This window comes from Rhea americana, unplaced genomic scaffold (genome assembly GCF_003343005.1).
Source record: "Rhea americana isolate MKP2758 unplaced genomic scaffold, rheAme1 scaffold_26, whole genome shotgun sequence".
In the NCBI taxonomy this organism is placed as follows: Eukaryota; Metazoa; Chordata; class Aves; order Rheiformes; family Rheidae; genus Rhea; species Rhea americana.
In genome coordinates this window covers 2,190,829-2,210,459 of record NW_028186379.1, presented here as the reverse complement: position 1 = coordinate 2,210,459, position 19,631 = coordinate 2,190,829, and positions in this window count along the sequence as shown.

Genomic DNA, 19,631 nt, shown 5'->3' with positions numbered 1-19,631 from the left:
TGTGCTCTAGTATTTTTAGTTCTAGATCCTACTTTGGACTGATGCTCCATATGGATTAAAATGCAGATACTTAGAGATGGATTCTTGTTTTCAAAATCATCAAGTGATTTGAAAGAAAAGTGTCTTTATAGTGTTAAATTCCAGCAATTTGATTTGKCTGTTATTGTGGAACTCTGGTATCCAACACTGATTTTTTTTGGAGAGGAAAACTTTATCTCCACCCTCTTTTATGATGTGTGATCCAAAATGCCAATTACTGAGAATGGAATACAATTATATTCACTAATATGTCTAAAATAGAAACTCTTGCTGTCAATATATACTCATTAGTACTGAGCTGCAAATGAATTCTGGAATTGTACTCTTATTAATTAGGTGGCAGACTAGAAAACTTCCTTGCTTCTGTTTAGCCAGATGGAGGGACAGTGGGTATAATGACCTATGTTGGGCCTTTCCCAGGGGATTTCTTTGGTGTTTTTTGGTGTCAGGATAGGTTTCTTTCCCATTTGCCATTTAAAATAAGCAGCCCCAAACTTACACAAGTGTACACTCAAATTACATTCAGACAAAGACATAGTAATTTTATTTAATTTTAAAATTAGTTATGCATAACATTCTTAAAATTCCAGAGGGACATGGGTACACAGATGCAAGGTARAATAGATTTTTTAGGAAAAGGTGAGCCAGTCTGCTTTTTTCCTGTTATGCTTTCCTACATAGACTGCCACATCAGTATGCCAGGGTTTGGTTTTAAAATTCATTCATTTCCTTGTCTTATGCTGTTCTTGCCCTATCAGTCATTTAAATTTCTAAGAGGCTTCGCTGACTCAAAAGTGGGCTTGKATCTAGGGGGAGGGGAAGAGCAGGGAAAGCTGGTGATCAGCCTACATGAAAAGTCYCTAATTCTTTTATTGACCCTAAACAGCCATCAAGGTACTTAAGTATGTATCTTAGTTTAAGTGTATGAGTAATTCCATTCCATTGATTGGAATTACTCATGGGCTTAAAGTTTTGCATGAACTAAGTGTTATCTTGCATTGTAGCCTACATAAGGACATGTTTGAAACAGTCAGAAGATATGTCATTTTTTGTTAAGGTTTTCAGTAGATACTTCAACTTTGTCAGCATAGAAGTGATTCTTTGGAAGTTGGTTAATAAATTTCAGATGAGTAAGAAACAGAAAAGGARGAAAAAAGAACTTTGAATGATTATATAACTGCAAGTTGTGGTTACTCACTAGAGCATTTCTATATGTCAAAAGAGGTTTTAAAGTCTATTGCACTTGAAGAAGATATTTTCTGGTGACCTTACAGATGACTTAATTTTCTACAAATAACCTTGTTCCATGTGAGATAACAATTGTGTTGGTTCCTCCAAATTAAAGCTAATACCAGAAGTATCAGGTGAGCACCCTGATTTCCCACTGTGTTTCCCTTCAACTCCCGCTGTGCTAGTTACTGCGCAGACAAATAATGACAAGTGTTATTATTTACGGTGGATCTGAAGAATTTCCATCTAAATGCACAAGAATATGTGGGTTTTGCTGTCTATGAGGGGAAAATTCTTGGACAAAAAAAAAAAGAAAATAATTTCAGATAGACTTAAGGGTTTTTTTGAACAAACAAAATAATAAATATATTGAATAAATTATTCCTAGTAGAGCATTCATTTGGCTTTAATTTTGTGGAACTTTCTCAGAGAAAATTATGTTATGTTTAGCTCTTTGTAAGTCTAAAATCACACATAGAAGTCATATGGTAGCTATATGGTGAGACAGAACTTAAAAGTTTGCTGTTGTGTAGTGACATGTTTACAAATCCTCATATCAGTGTTCTCAACTTGCAAATAAGAAGATGTTTGATTTGTTTTTGTTTTCCTGTGAGGGCTTGTAATTTTCCCTTCACTCTGTCCCTTTCAGGAGATTGAAATAGATTGGTCCAATGAGTCAGCCTTGTCCTCTGGCTTTCTCTTCCCGTAGAAACAGGGGGTGAAAGGCAGTGTAATTAAAATCCCTTGCAGGCCTGGGAACTATATCCCTGGAAGAACGCAAGGCCTGAGTATTTGAATTTGGAATAGACAGACAGAACCTATGATTGAAACAATTGTAAAGGTCACATCATATGCTATAGCGTATCTGATCTTTGTATTACAAGGGCAATGGAAGTAATTGCCCACGTGTGATAGTCTGCAATTATAACACTGCTAATGTCCAAGATAATTTCTCATTCTTGACTTTGTGCCATCAAAAAAAAAAAATTGTTTCAGAAGTATATGGTAGTGTCTCTAAATGCAAAACAGRAATGGAAGAGGAGAAATCAAGATGCTATTTTTACATAATTCCTTTTCAGAAGACAATTGTACTTCAAGCATTTTTACAGGCATGGCTTAATGAGTGCCTGCCTGGGGCCAGGCACAGCAACTCTGAAGCCGTCTGAAAGCTGAGGGGAGAGAGACTAGGTACTAGTCATTGGACACTTTCAGAATAATGTAAAAGGGCATGACTCCCACGAGATCCATTTTTTAGATCCCTACAYAGTAGGTCACTTTTTCAAGCTGACCCTTCTATCAGACAGAAACACGGAATGTACAAGAGCTGTCATCTATCATGTCTGCCCATCATGTTCAAAGCAGGATAAAATACATTTCATTCTCCCTTTTAGGCTTTTTACTCTCCTATTATTCTTTCACTTCTTTTATAAAAAATACACAAAAATACACCCTGGTGAACAGTTATGTGCCAGCAAATATCACGTTTTTAGTGTTCTCTTCATGAGTTCTGTGTCTTACTTTTTTTTATCTTCTTTAATGAAGAAGTGTTAATGAACCAATGAAAATACATGCAAGTTCTTATTTAACATTTAATAATTTTTCAGAATTTTTAAATGCTCATCACTACAAGACTTCTATGAGGGCTTTAAGTCCTTAACAGTGTCTGAAGGACCACTTTATCAAAAGCTAAATAAATATATTAATATATTCTGCAGTGTGAAGTAGGTTCAAAATAATATGTACACAGTAGATAATGGAAACATGTTGACATTCTTAAGGTTATAAACACATTTGAAGTTATCCTAATTGTAAAATTGAAGATTGTGAAGTACAATGTCCCTGAAAATCCTAGAACAGCATCTTTCTCATTTTACTAATTGCTGCAGCACTTGAGATCTCAGTATGATGGTTTTTTMCTCTGCACAAATGAACAAGTGGAGGCCACAGAACCTCTTTAAAAAGGCAGATGTGCTAAATAATTAATTTATAAAGAAAATTTGTGTGGGGACTAGAATATGGATATTATGACTACCCAGGTGAGTTTTTGGTGGGTTGAACTAGGGGGTTCAACTTTTTTTGGTGCCCACAAGCACTTGGATAAAATTCTTATTTCTTCATGGCATAGTATATGCCACTGTGGATTCCAGTGCAGATGCAGGTACTTCTGTGTACTGTGCTTTATACTGTGGAGTAGCTTTGACTGTTAAGACTGTGTGTTTATTTTGTGCTTCTATATGAAAGGGTGAACCACAGTTCTCTTCAGAAATCCTAAGGTATCCTTTTTAAGCCATTCTTATAAAGAACATTTACCTTCACCATTCACATTCAAAATATGCTGCTTTCTCTCTATTTTCTCTTCATTTTCTCCAAGAAAAGGGGCAAAAAACAATCTACAACTCCTACAGCAAAGCAAGGAACTGTACCTACCRCTGTATGATAATAATAGAATATCAGGTGTTAGTTCCTGCCTGTGCAGCAACAAGTAAACAAATAGGAATTGACATAGCATAACACTCTGCATAGGATGGAGCCACACTGCAATTAGGAGCTCTGTATACAACTCCTTTTTGTTAGAAATCAGAAGTGCAGGGTTGTCTACATCAAACCATAGCTTCTGAACACTTCTGGACCCCAYGGGATGGCTGTGATAAAAATGAGTTCCGATAAAGTACTTAGAGGAGACGGTCGAAATGGCAGAGGGTAGCATCTAAACTGATTTCAGTACGGACCCCTCTGGTGTTTGTCAAGTCCTCTKCCTATTGACATTAGCTTCTTCTGGACTGATAATTGCATTAATAGACCAAATGCTGGTTCCTCTACTGCCTGTTTTGACCCTTGCAGCAGGAAAACTGGTAAGTTTATTCAACCTTGTGTGCTCATAGCAAGTTATAACTTGCTATGGCTGAAGAGAAGATGGAGGGAAAGGCATTAGAAACCATTCCTCCGAAGAAAAAAATTCTGAACTGATCAAAGCAAGGTCCTACTGCCGATTCTCATGAGCCGAGCAAAGACCAAACATATTCTATGTCACCTGAAGACATATTTGATCAGTATCAAACCCTGCAACAGGACCACCACAAGCTCCATATGACTCCTCAGTGACCCTTCCAAGCACTAATCCCTTTCTCCTGTCAAATGATGACTACAAAGAAGATGCCCTGTAATTCCCATTTAAACTTCAACTCTACTGTATAGCATTTAGAGGCTTAGAGATACCAGAATTCATAGCCAGCTCTGCAGTAAGGAGCCTTGAAGGATTACTAGGTCTCTAAAGTAGTTCGTTATTTCATTCTGCAAGGTAGAAAGTGTCTTAATTTTTATTTTTGCTCTCRCTTAAATTTCAGAATTTCTAATGCAGAAGGAGTTGGTGAAAAGGCCTCACAATTTGAGTACCAAAGATTTTTTTCTTAAATCCTAAAAGATCCCTTTAATGATAAAGGTATCAAATATTGGCCAAGCACAGGAYAAGTGCAGGTGATCTTATACACATGCATTGTCCTCACCTATGTGATAACTATGTCCTTGATATTTCTAAGAAATAATGCTATCATTATCAATAAATTTTTTYGTATTTGCACATGCCATAGTAGAAAAGCACAGCAGAAACAGACAGATTTAATTGTGCATTGTCTTCTGATTCCATGATTATATTATTGAAAACATCGAGCAACTGAAAAAAGTGGTCATTTTACATACCCATGCTGCATGTCTCATTAATGAACTGGATATAACAGGTACTCTGCAAAAGRTAGTAAAAAGAGCAGGGGAAGGAAAGGACAAAATATTGAGAYGCTGGAAACTTAGTCTTAATTATTGTAATTTGGTGTAATTCAACTAATGCAACAGAATTATTCCAATTTAAAATCAAGTGAGAGTTGAAGTAGATTTCTTAGTATCAAAGGTTTAGGGAAATTGTAGAAAAAAATAAACCATTCCAAATGACTAAACTCAGGATATTTTTTTTTCTAATACAAAATTCCAAAGAAACTCTGTTTTAAACTTTGTAGTAGAAATTTAAAAAAATTAGGAGAGAAAGTCCACATTTCTCTAACAAAAACTTCTGCTTTCTGGAAAGCATGTGTTCAGATAAAAATAAACTGATGGCCATTTTTTTATTAGCTTTATGTTTTTGTATATGAAATATTTTGGTAAAATGAAAAAATACCACAATAATAATTAATTAAAACAAACATTTATATTAAAGTGTACATTTKCAATAAATTTATCATCTTGTATCAGCAGACACAGAAGTGAAATATAGATCTATCTGTTTCAAAATGTGTTATCTATCAATTACAGTTAAAATTCCACTTCACAATTCACGTCCGCTAGCTGGACGTGATTCAGCTTATTGTGATTGAAACAGGTAAGAGACTGGAAAGCTTTGTTTACAGCTGCCAGAGGACTACCCAAAAAAATAATGATATATGATAATGAAGACACAACTATTTGAACAGAGGTCCTTTAAGACTACGTATTAGTATATTTGAGAATCTGGCTTACAAGAGGTAACTTTTTAGAATGGTAGGCAAGAGAAAGAAATGTTCAGCTTTAGGTACCCTAGCCAGGTTACATGATTTATCATATACAGGTAGTAACACTGAAAGAACATGTACTGGAGGAGCTAAGGACAGGCACTTTGAAATTTTTGTCTGTTGTTTTTAAAACAAAATTTAGTGTAATTAGTTACCACAGTATTGCATGCATGAAGAAACAATACTATAAAATGTCCTATGAAATCTGAGAGTATCTCCTAGCCTTTATTTTTTGAAAGAAGTTATTTCTAGCATAGTAATCTGTGTGGAATATGGGGAAAAAGCATAAATTGCAGGAGTGAAGAATTTTGAGGAGGAACCACACTGGAATATTGTCTGTAGTGGCCTCTGTAAATAATTATTGTACTAGAAAACTACTTGAATTTTTAAAGCATGTATAAATGTGAAACCAAATGCTCCACTGAGGAGATGAGGAGATCCATGAATGTGGACTGCAAAGCCTGAGATCTGTTCCCAGTTTTTCTATTGACCTGAATTCTTACCTTAGGCAATATTCTTTTATTCACTCTTTGTCTCTTTAGACTGTAAGTGCTTCAGGCATCTGGATTAGCTCTTACTATGTCTTCTTAAAGAGCCAAACATAATGGAACTATGATTTTTGTTCGGGCCTCTAGGTTCTACTCTGCTACAATTAAGTAACATTGTTTTGGTATGTTAAAATAAGATCATAATTAACATAAGGCTTCATATTTAAAGTCCCTTTCATCTGAGGATCTCAAAATGCTTTACAAACATAAAATTAAGCCTCACAAAATCTCTCTATGACAGGTACAGATTAAACAGGAATCACTTTATCCATAACAGAAATGTTCTCATCTTTATGAAGAATGGTGGCAGCATTTCAACACCATAAAGAAAAACTAACAACAGCATAGAACCAAAATGTAATAATACTGTGTGTATCCAAAGCATGCATGTCAGTGAGTTTGATAGGCAGGAGCCAAGGATACAACAAAAATTTCTATGAAAACACTTGGAAAACACTCACTATCTGTGAAAGCAGCAGTCCTTTGAGTGATGTTTTACATTAAAGATGGTAACTCCTGTGTTATATTGCTCACTGTGCTGTGCTGTATTATTGGTTCACCACCTAGATCAGTTAAACTGGGATTTATCTCTTAATTTACAGTGAGCTGTAAGGCACTGGTGATTTGTCATCTATTTTCTCTTTCTACGTTTACTTCTACCAGTTATGGGCTCAAGCTTCCATGCAGTGCAGCTTCTGTTTCCCAGTCATCTAAATCCTACCATGAGGTTTTATTTTTAGTTTTGTCCAGTTGACCTACTGTGACAAGGCGGAACTGAATCTCCTGAAGTGCTAATGAAATACAATGATCTGTGCAGAAGTGCAGCCCCAAATACATGTGTGCTGGCCTAATGTTAGTGATCAATGTGAGTAAAGAATGACAGAACAGCAGGCTTTTTCACAGGACCTTTGGAGTACATTAGTATCAGGCAGCTGGTAGCATAACTTAGAAAGGAATGGATAGTAGATAGGAGGGGGTGACAGGAGATGACTAAGAGAGGGACAAGGCTAGCAGGGTAGGTGAGGAGTGAACAAAGATCTGAACTCAGCTGAGGTGGGTTTTAGTGTGGAGGGGGAGGGACAGCSGATGATGAAGGAAGGGGGAGGCAGGCATGGGCTTGTGCAAGCTGGAGACAGAATCTGGAAACAAGCCAGCATATTTGTGCTGATGCATTCCCATCCCGCTTGCTGTTTGGAGGACTGAATGAATGGAACTGGATGGAAACACTAACCTGTCTCTGTGTGCTCTATCTTTTTAAGCCTCACAGCTGAGGCCTACATTGAACACTCCAGGCTGAACATCAATACTATGAAAAACTTCTGCAGCCTCTTCTGGAATATACTTAGTTCTCAGCGTATTGTCAACATACAATTTCCCTTTAGCTGCACAGAAACAGTACCACAGTCAACGTTGCCACAGTTTCAGCGCATGGCTAGATTATTACCTGGCCAACGGGCAAGTTGACAGGCTCCAGGATCTTRGGAGAGTTGTAAGCACCTTCTACACCAAGATCTTCATTAGTTTTCCAGCAAACCTTAGGGCCCCAGACCTGTATTCTTTTTACTCTTGAGCTAGTATTACCAGAATGCAAGATATGGTGGAAAAACATCCAAATTCTGAATGCCACCTTTGTGACAGTAGTGTGCAAATCTTGGCATTTGATCTGTAACAGGATGGTAAGAGCTAGCTATGATAGTTCTGTTTATTTCACAAATACACCAGATTCCACTGCTCATTTTGATATATGAATGTCTGGTCTCAGTCTATTCAACGAATCCAGTTCAGTATGGATAATAGCTGGTGGATTCTCACTCAGTAAGCATGTTCAGTAAAGCTACCCTTTKCTAAATTAACTTCTTTCTTATCTGTCCCTCAACATCGAAGACAAGTGGTATGTCTGACCTGCTCACTCCTGTTCTTGTGCACTTAGGAGTCTAATAAAAAAGCTTTTYTCCTGTTTTTCCTCTTCCTTCTCTCTTTCTTTCTTCACAGGAGTCATAGCTCTTCCCYTGTGCTTTACTCCATATTGCTGGTGAGCAATTCATATTTAAACTCCATGTTGTTCCTGCTTCATAACAGAGCAGGACTGTGGTATCTTTAAAGCCAATGTGGTGTTGTCTACACCAATTCTGCTCTGCTGTTGTGCCAGGGTGTGGTGAAATGAGGAAGACAGCTGTAACTGATGAAGAAAGGCCTGCAGGAGGGTTTTGAAGRTGAGGTGAAAGATTGGGCCCAGACCTATAGGTTGGACGAACCTTAGCAATGGCATATCTGGAGGCTTGTTGCAGAGAGTAATGAAATCACAGGCTGTGAAGGCAGGAGCCTATCCAACAGATGGGCTTGTGTGAGACGGAGGAGGGTGGTGAAGTGATTTATTTTCTCAGCAGAGAATTCATCCTGTGGCATATAACTACAGCAAGAAAAACATCTTGTAAGTTGTTTATAATAATAATAAAAACCATAAAGTAGGCAGAAAAACTACCAAATTATCTCCTTCCTTTCTCTCAAGACTTCTTGTCTGTCTTCAGTGTCCAGGAACACTGAAGTGTGGGAAGCAAAGCAAGTAGAGGCACTCCGCTCAGAGCTTTAGTTATGACTCTTTCTAGTGACTGCCTTGAGAATATCGAACTCWCTGTATTTCTTAAGAATAATGAATTGAACACTAAAGTGTTCCCAGTGTTCATCAGCCACGGAAATGGTGATAATAACAGGGAAGTGGCATTCAGATGGGCTGCATCACCTGGGAAGGGGACCCTAGATATCTAGGGTATATCTTATTCATTATCTGGGGGAGTTAGTCATATCTCCTGTGTAGTTACATCCTGACTATATGCAAATGYCTAGTTTTAGGAATTGTATACTGACACTCTAATAGCTTAATCTGAGCAATCTTAATGATTTCTTGTGACCATTCTTTATTTCCTAGAGGCTCTGACTGTATATTGGTAATCTGAACGCACTTGTTCTCTAGTACTGAGGATGATTGTCATGGAAGGGCTTCAGTCATAGTATTCAGTTCTCTTATCCAACAAAACAGGGTGGGTGCATGTGTGCTACAGCTGGGAATGGTTTCTAGTGCTAACTTCCCAGCCATACTAGGGAATTCTACCTGGATCAAAGTACGCTCTATCTTTATGGGCCAGTGCTGTCACTTTCTGAAACATATATAGACAAGTAATATAAGGAACTTGAAAAGCAGCAGTACCCTCAATAATTTTATTTTCTCTAATTTAGGATCAGTTTACTGTAGCTTGACTAATTACCATACATCAGCTGATTCACAGGACATGTACATGTATATGTTCTTTAAATGTAAATGTACAYGATCTCTTACAAAGAATGACTCATTCTTTTATAGCAAATCTTTTATATGGTACAGTAGGCAAATATTACAGCATTTTAAACTGAAACACAATAACAAAAAATGAATAACTTGCATAAGGCAAGTGCATGGGATAACTAATGGTTGGAACATTTTTCTAACTATACTTTCTACTGTTTTTGTTAGATACTACCCATATTAACTTCTCCTTTACCATAGTACATTCAAGCATGAAGTAGGCATAATATATTMGTTTTCTAATATTTTTGCCTGCTGTAACCAGTCTGCTAAACTTGATATTGCTTCTCTTCCATCAAATACTTATTGCAGTTCTTGTTACTGAGACTGACACGAGGGATATCTGGCAATCAGCTTACACATTCATTGGTTTGCATAAAGGGAGGAGACAGGACTACACAGTGACAGCATGTGTGCAAACAACTTGTTTCACATTAGTTCCCCCAGGTAAGAGATTCTTTCAAAGGAGATCATTGAATTTACCTGTTTCCTATTTCAACCACTGTTGTCTGATACCGAATTGCACATAAAGCATCTGGTGTAAGCAAAACTAATTTGGAACTTCTTTTGTAAAATGTTAGCTGGATTMAGGGATCAGGTAGCCTCTTTACTTACAAGAATCACTAGAGGGAACCATACTGTGGAAAAGATAAAATAATTAGGACAGCAGAAAATAGGCAGCATGCATCTCAGCTAGAACTGTTCCTGTGTAAACTCAGCCTGTAAAATTATATTAGTTTGCTTATCAAGCAAGCTTCTTTTCAAATTTAATAGCTACCTATATTACACTGACTGTATGTGACTGTTACATTCTAGATGGTTTCCAGCTCTTTTGAGCTTGAGTTCTTATCACATAGACAAAAAGATTAATATTCCAAAGCCAGCTTAGTGATTAAAGATATTTTTTGGGGAAAAGGCAACCTAAAGTAATATTAGACTTCAACAAATGCAATATTTGATACTCGGATTTGTGGGAGAATTAACACTATATAAGTTGTTAAAATATAAACCCATTTGCCAAAGTTTGAAACACATTACTAGGATTCCAAGGATATACTATAAACATGATAATTAATCATAAGGTACAGTAACATAGAGAAGTATTTGATATTTTGAAAGGCATTTTAAGTATAATAAGTCACATTTCTGCTTTTTACTGTGTGCGTAGTGAAGAGCTGATACAAAAAGACTAAACATGGCCAATGTATGATGTTTTTTTGGTGGCATAGTGGCAGCATTTGTGGGTAGTCACAAGACTTCTGTAATTTATTCTCTCCCAGTAGACTAGATATCGAGAGAGTCTTTATTCATCAATGTTTGCACAGACYTCAAATTAAAGCTAACTTTTCAAATATCCTGGAGGTTCAGAACTGACCTATCTTACCGTCATTATTAAAAGACAATAAAGCTGGTCCAGTTTCAACAATTCTATGAATATGTTTAAAACATAAACAAAATACAAAAAAATTCTAAAAAAGGGAAGTGAAGTACTTTCAATTTTTGATTTTTAATTTCTTCTTCWTTAGTTTTCTCTGCACATATATCACAGTTCCAGTCTTTACGAACTGTGCCTATTTTAGCTCAGATTGTTCATAATGTTATCTCAGGATTTCTTCATAATATTTCCCTGTATTTACTACAAATACAACATATAATATAGTAGATATTGAAATAGTATTATTTTATAACCAGTAGGGGCCCATATGCTCTGTTTTTTTAACATATTCCTAAATGGTATGAAAAAGGAGGTGAATAATGGGCAGACAAATTTTGTGATAATGTTTTTATTTGGGGCTGTCAAAACTAAATGTGTCTGAAACTGATACGGAAAAAAATCATGTACTTCTTCAGACAGTATATAATTAAACTGTGGAGCCCATTGCAATAGGTTGTTTTAGGTGTGAAAAAGGTTTCAAAAGGCTATTGAACAAGTTAAAGGAGGATAAATAAATCTAAGGCTCTTAAACACAATGATGTACCCAGAATCCCTATCCTGCTGATTCTCAGAAGACAGCAGAGTATACTAGGGAAGGTACTSTAGGACTAAATGGACTTTTGACTTGACCTGATATGGCCAAATTAGCTACCTAAGGCAGTTAGCAGACTTTTATGTGTGGTCATCATATTCTACAGAAAGCTACTGTGAWTTTTGAAAAATGAGATTGAACTAAAATGTGACATCCACATCTTCATGCACATGCATATGAGATGATCTCAGTTCTTAGTGTTTGGTTTCTAAACTCTTCAGGAGAACTTTTTTTTTTTTTTCCTATATGGTTATAAGGTACCTAATACATTTTCATTGTCATCTCAGTATTAATTTTAACACTGAAAAATCAAACATCTGAAGAAAAATTGTTGCCTAGGAAGGGCCAATTCTTGTTCCTGCATAACTATGTTTCATTTTAAGAAAACTAGAAAATGTTCTCATCATGATCAGTCAACACAGTACATTATTACTGAATGGATTTGGGTTTTTTTTAATGTTTTGGTCCATTAATTTTCAGTAATCTATAGCGCTTTGCACATCTGCAAAAACTAGACTAAATGTTGGTGATCTGACACTAGTTATTCTCATCTTCCCATATTCCTTGGCTCATTGCACAATTCACTAATTCTAGGGGGAAAAAAAGCAAACAGTATATAATCTCTCATGCATCACCTTCATACTTTTATTTATCTAAGAAATGCTCAACCTTTTCTTAGTAGATGGTATACTACAGTATTTTCTTTATAATGTTGCAATATTATAATTAAAATTGTCTCAGTCTTTCTATTATATCCCTTTATTTTTGATAGCTTCGTGGCTGACTATTAAAGTTTACTCCAGGCAGCAAGACAACACAGTAAACATTTTTAATATACTTTCCATTCTTTCTGAACATGAAACAAAATTATTACAGCAGAAACAAATGCTAACAAGATATTAAAATGGACAGTTAATCTTCCTGCCTAGCATTCAGAGTTCCCTGTGGGTTCAGTCCATGCTACTGCTCTGAACTTGGAACTAGTAAAATCCTGACTGCTCTCTTTGTTCATTTTCCACAATTTTTCCCTTTCAGAGAGSAGTCATTTCCTGGTTTAAAATCTTCTTCTCAATACTAGATTTCTGAGTACACATGGTGTGGTCATATGGACCAATGTATTACATTTAATTTTACTACAGAACTGAAAGAAAATAAGAAAAAAAAAACAATGAAAAAGACTCTGCTGTTTTTCTACTCTTACTCTTAAAGAGATAAAGAAAATAGTCTGGTGAGGAAAGCTTATGTAATTACCCTGGTAATACTAAAATCAAGATATATTTCAGAATAGATATTTTACTAGTTCCCAGTATATTAAATATTAAGCACTCCCTTATGGATGGAAGTGCTTAATTAAGCATGGAAGAACTAAGCTTTTTGTATGGATAAGGAACTTACTAAACCTTTCAATTGCTTTTATTTATGTTATGATTTGTATATGTCATTGGATGAAGAAGTAGGTGAATGAGAGAGCTGTTCAAGAGTATTGATTGATTTTTATATTTGAGATTTTTCAATCTGTAGTGTCAAGGACATGTTCTGAGGATAAAAACCCTTAAAACACCTTTGAACAACTGAAAGAAAATGTCGTCTTTCTTCCATTCTGCAATAACTTTTACATACCACAAGGTGGTATAAAATTGTAGCTGTCTGTTCAGTTCCAGTAAACTCTCCCAGTAAATGATCCATCTGCCTAGGCTAAGCCTCATTCCTGTGGTGTTTTGATGTGCTATGTCTCCTTATTATCAGTGTATTTGTTCAGCGAAAACAGTTGGCTCCTGCACAGCACAGAATTGCATGCTGTAGGGCAAAGCTTCTTTGCATGTAACAGACTCTAAAGACTGTAGCTTTTCCTTGTAGCCCTATGAGAAGACCACTCTGACAGACCACTCATGAAGTTAGAGATCTGGATTTGGATGAGTTTACCTGGTGCAAGAACTGACTGGTAGTTAGGGAGCTAGAAGGTAATATTTACAAATGTGTTGAACTTATTCCGACATAAATCCAGAAATTGTGTAGCTAGGATCTTAGCAAGAGAGATCTGAAAGTGATGATTGTATAAAGGTAACATAGCCTCTATGTACTACCAGAGAATTCTCCCCTGAACTGAGGTATCTTGAATTTAGACTAATAGCCTTTTTCACTTTCAGAATCTGGTCCCACATCCTCTGCAGCTGTAGAAGAATCCAAACAGTTCTTTTTTGCCCTTCTGTTATGTGGAACAGCTGTAGATAGTCAGAGTAGCACACCTGYTTTGGTCCGGATAAACCTAGTGTGCTTTTGATTCATGTCTGTCTGGACTGGCTTTGGTATGTGTTTGTGTGAGAAAAGTATTTGCTGTGGAGGGAAAAACAGAAATCAGAAGTGTGAAGCTTTTGAATACAGCATGGTGTTTTACTGACATGAGATTGTATATACAGATTTCTATGTTTTTGCTGTTAGCCCATCTTTGGTCAAGGAAATTGGAAAAGCATTAATGTAAGCAAATCAAATATTGGATGAAATTACATTTCCTAGGTTGCAAAGTAATCAGTCACATCAGAGATTTCCCATCTTTCCATTGTCATCTACTTGATTGTACCTGTGTTGGGTTGTTTAGATTTTTAATGTTAAATCATTTTATACTATGGTATACATCAGTATTAGCTGTACAAGTTGGGAATGATTGTTTTGAAAAATGCTTCAGAAAATATCCATGGACTTGGGGAGAGATTTCTTAATTTAAAATTAAAAAAATAGCACTTGTATCTCAAATTCAAGAGCAAAGTTATCCAGAGAAAAGGAATAATGCAAAGATTAGAAGTTAGAAATGTTTACTGAGGAAATATTAAGAAATATTATCAAATATAGTCTTACATTTTCATAAATGGATAAGAATCCTTTTTGATACAATATTGCCTTAATCTTTGGAAAGAATTCTATTAAACATGCATTGCAGACATGAATACAGGCTTTGTGAACATTCTCATTCATACTTTGGCTTTTACTGTAATTTAAAATTAGTTTTCAGAATTGTTTTTCATTCCAAAGAGAAAAAAAAAAGATGACTACAGAAGTGTAACCACTCATAGGGCAACAGTGACAGAGCGACATTTTACTCTACTGTTAAAAATAATCTCCAAACAAAAAATAATTCTATTTTCATTATGACTTTCTATGTATTGTTTTAATATTACTCTTTAGCTTGTAAATTCACCCACATTTCTGGGTATTGTACAATGCAAAATGACTGTCTCCAAAATATTTTTCTGCAGGGACAGAATTCTGTGATCTCAACAAAATGTAGAACTAACGGAAAGTACGTCTGGAACTTCAGGGAATGTGAAACTATAACTGGCAAGTTCTTCATTCAGGAATGATTAGGCAAATGTATTGAGGGCAAAAATATGAAGCAATTGCTATCACTGGAGTTTGCATAGTTCTTAGAAGCCCAGGGTTAGAGAGGGGGAAAAAGGTAAAAGATGTTGTTTGATAACAAGTGCGCTTCCCTACCGCAGAAGATACATCTGGCTGTCCATTAAGCAAGTACTGCCCTTTACTGTCATTTCCCCTTCCTCTGTCATATAGCAAGCCTGGAGAGACCACAGCAAGTAGTTCCTCAATAAACAATGCTACAGCCATAAACGCCATGCCTTGTTTTGTAGCCTGCCCTACCTAACACAGTTTCTGACTTCTTTCTTATAGACCCTTTGCACTTATGTTCCTTTCAAGTTGCTTGTTTCCTTGTATTCTTCTCTTCAGTGCATYCCTATTGATCTCACCGATTGAACTCTTACTTTCCTTTCTTTTTCTTCCCAAAACAAGTAGACAGATCATCTGAGACACAGAATGTAGAAAAGGAGGCAGAAAAAAGGCCAATCAGTTACTTGAGATGCCTGTCATGGCTCAGAGAGCCAAGTCTATTTCTTACCTTAGCATAGTCTTCTCATAGGCTCCTTGAATGACTGTGGAAATCTCTTAATTTCTGTGTACAGTGTAAATTATACTTCTTTACARTTCATTTATTGTGAAGATAAATGACCCTGAAGATTGTGAAGTATTCTGATATTATCTCTGATAATAGGAATATGATATATATCTGAGAAAGAAAAAGAAAAAAAATAAATTGATTCTTAAATGCTATTACTTTTAGAGGTTGTTCTTGTGTATTTTCATCTCAAGTGAAGACAAGATACTAGAGATTTACCAAGAGGGTCTTCATAGGACCCTTGACCTAATTCTTCAGTATTGAGTTTACGAGAGAGAATACATCAAATGAACCAAGACAATCAGCCATTTCAGATCTTCCCCCATTAATTTGCTGGTAAGTCCATTTCTACCAATTCCCCTTTGAACACCCTTGCAAACCTGTGGCCTCCTGATCCATTATAATATAGCACCTTAAACCTTTCTCAGAGTCCAGTAATTTGGAATTCATTTGCCAACTGTCTCCTGCCACTCTCTTCTGTATACCCCGCCATTTCAAAGCATATTAAAGACAAGAAGGTAATTGGGCATAGTCAGCATGGATTTATAAAGGGGAAATTGTGCCACCTAGTAGCCTTGTATGATGAGATGACTAGCATGGTGGAGGAGGGGAAAGCAGTGATGCTGTTTATCTAACCTCAACATTACCTCAATGACTCAGTGATTCTATGATAATTTTCAAGTGAAACCTAGCATTTCATTGGCCTGGCTTTGAAACTGCCTGCTCCTGCCATGTTTGGGTATGATGACCTTAAGAGCAAAGCACAAGACATGGTTTGGGCAAAGATCAGATATTTTAAAAAGGTTTTAAGATATATGCAGAGAGGTAGTATTTTGGTGACATTTCACCAGTATTTAAATGTTGGTTTTAGCATTTTCATCTTCTGTGTATGCTATAAGAAACTAACTAACTGATGTATTGTAGAAGTCGGTGAAATTTGATGAATCTTAAGACATTTCTTGAATGGCTAGAACAAAGTGAAGTTGCATATTTTGGGATTTCCTCACAAAGACCACTATTTATAGACAAAAAAGATTTCGGTATAGTACGGCATTACTGGTGCCAAAAAAAGAGAGCTAGCTACTGATTCTTCAACCTCCATTCCCAGAGCAGCAACTTTTTCTGTGGTTGCATAGTAGGAAAGCATGACTAGAAAAAAAACACTAAGTAGGTCAGTTATGGCAGACATGATTCTATTAGGGATATAAACTCAAATGTGAGCATTTACATTTCCCCTTTATTTAACAAGCACTGAGGCCACTAGAAACAGCAAATACAAAGCACAAACTCATGATAGTCCAATAAAAAATTTATAATGAACCATTTTTATTTTCCTCTAAAAATACTGTTCTTTGTGTTAAAAAAGAAAACAAAAATTTCATATATCCTAAGTAAAGAAGATAAATGTAGTAGCTCCAGAAGATCTATACTGAAAGTCGTAGTAGTCTGGACTTTGAAATATAGATTAGACAGCATCAAGAAAAAGAATAATTTAGAACAGTCCTGTATTACCAAAGATTATTACCGAAAATTAATTCTTATTTGGAAGAATTTTTTGTTCTCTTATTCCTTTTGCTGTGAATAGAGCACATGACATCCTTACTGGACATTCAGTAATTCTTACCACTCTTAAACTTAAGTACAGCTTTAGAAAATGAAGAAATAATACAATGCTGAGAAATAAGTAGAAGGCTACAACATTATTACTGAAAATTCATTTTGCACTTCAGGTTAAGAATCTTTTTCCTGAACTGAAAGACTGAAGAAAACATTTGCTTTTATGCCTAGTTTGGTGCAGCAGCTGAGCAATCTATACTCTGTTCAGACAGTGCCTTGGAACCTCAGTGCTGCCTCAGTGCAAATATTAAATTCTATAATGTTTCAAATCCGCTCCCAACCGTACCTCATATCCTCTTTTCCCTTTCTTGTCTCCAGTGTACTTTATATCTTGATATTCATGATGAACTATTGTTCCTAGAAATATMGGTCTGAAGAAGTGACATTTCCTTGAAATGACATCATTCTTAAAAGTATAAGGGAAGTACAGGGAAACAGATCTAATCTGTATCCTTGAATGTTTGAATAAATGATGACGGAAGAGCAAATTAATGAAATGCAGTCATTTTGCAAGGCAAGTTAYAATCTTCTAGTAAAGGGTGCATACAGTGGTCAAAATATGATTTCAGAAGCACTAGTGTCAATGTTTACAAGTATTGGCACAGAAAGAAAGAAAAAAAGGCTTGGTATGTTTGTGGAAAGTGCTGTTTATTGACATTGTTTGACCACTGGGTATATATTATCTTTAATAATACATTCAGCTGATTTTAGCCAAAACTCCAGGAAGTTTATATTTCTACGCACAACATTTCTAGGACTGTTAGTTTTTCATGAGTATGGACCACTAAATCTGAATTTGGCAAAAAGTGCTTTATGCAAGGTATATTTTCAGGAGTGAGGAAATACTAAGATTGRATACAGCTCAAATTCTTACTTAAGCTCTTACTTGCAGGCAAGGCAAAGGCCTTTGACATTGATGACCCAATCCAGACATTCACATTTCTTGTTCATTAACTGGGTAGATGTAGGAGCCTAAGGATGGGATTTACAACAGTTAACACAGTGAATGGGGAAACAGCTGAGTCAGGCTGGATATTTGGTCCTCAGGGTAGTTGAAGTCATACAAATTCCTGTTCCCATGCTTCACCTGAAGCCATGGCTCAGGCAGATGTTTAYACTTCTCGAATGAGAATCCATTCACCTGGAAATCATCTAATAGGTAGGAGGAACCATTGCCAAACACTGCTTCTGGTTGTATTTCTCAAATAAATGTGAAGGCTGAACATTTGACTGTGTTCAGCACTATCTTTCTATTCTAGGCAGACAGCATCCAGTGCTTTGGGCCTTCAGCACATTTTAATGTGAGAAAGACACTGAGATGCTCTGCAACAGTAGAGGTGTGCTTAAGTATCTTCAGCTGGAACAACTAGATTCATTATTTGGCTGGAGTCAGGAATCTAAGTAAACATAAAAAAGCCCCCAAAAGGTTTCTGTGACCTTGTTTGAGCAGGAGGGTTGGGCTAGCTGATCTCCAGATGTCCCTTCCAATCTCAAATATTCTGTGATTCTGTGTGATAAGGGTTAGATACCTTCTGAATCYTTTTGTAAATGAAGCTGAGTTTGTCTTCCAAATAAGCACAATTAAGAGTCACAATTAATTACTTGAAAACAGAATCACTAAATAGCTGAGGTTGTAAGGCACCTCTGGAGATCATCTAGTCCAAGTTCCTGCTCAAAGYAGGGTCAACTTCAGCAGATTGCTCAGGACCATGTCTAGTCAGGTTTCAGTGTCTCCAAAGATGGAGACTCCACAACCTCCCTGGGTAATCTGTTACAGTGTCTGATYGCCCTCACAGTAACAGTTTCTTTTTTTTATGTTTAAATAGAATTTCCTGTGTTTTATTTTGTGCCTATTGCCTCTCATCCTTTCACTGGGCACCATTGCTTGCAGTCTGACTCCATCTTCTTTACTTCCTTCCATCAGGTGTATATACACATTGATCAGATCTACCCTCAGCCTTCTCTTCTCTAGGCTAAACAATCCCAGCCTTTTCAGCCCTCCGTGTATGTCAGATTCTCCAAGCCCTTACTCATCTTAGTGGYTCTTTGCTGGGCTTGCTCAAATAGGCCTGTGCCTTTCTTGTACTGGGGAGCCCAGAGCTGGRAACAGAACTTGAGATACGGTTTCACCAGTGCTAAGTTAAAGCAAATATTCACTTCCTTCTCTGCTGCAAGGAGACATTGCTGGCTCATGTTCAACTTGTCCTCCAGGACCCCCAGTATCTTCTCTGCCAAAGGGATTTCCAGCTAGCCACCAGCCTGTGCTAGTGCATGGGGTTATTCCTCCCCAGGTGCAGGACTCAGCACTTTCCTTTTGTTGAACTTCATGAG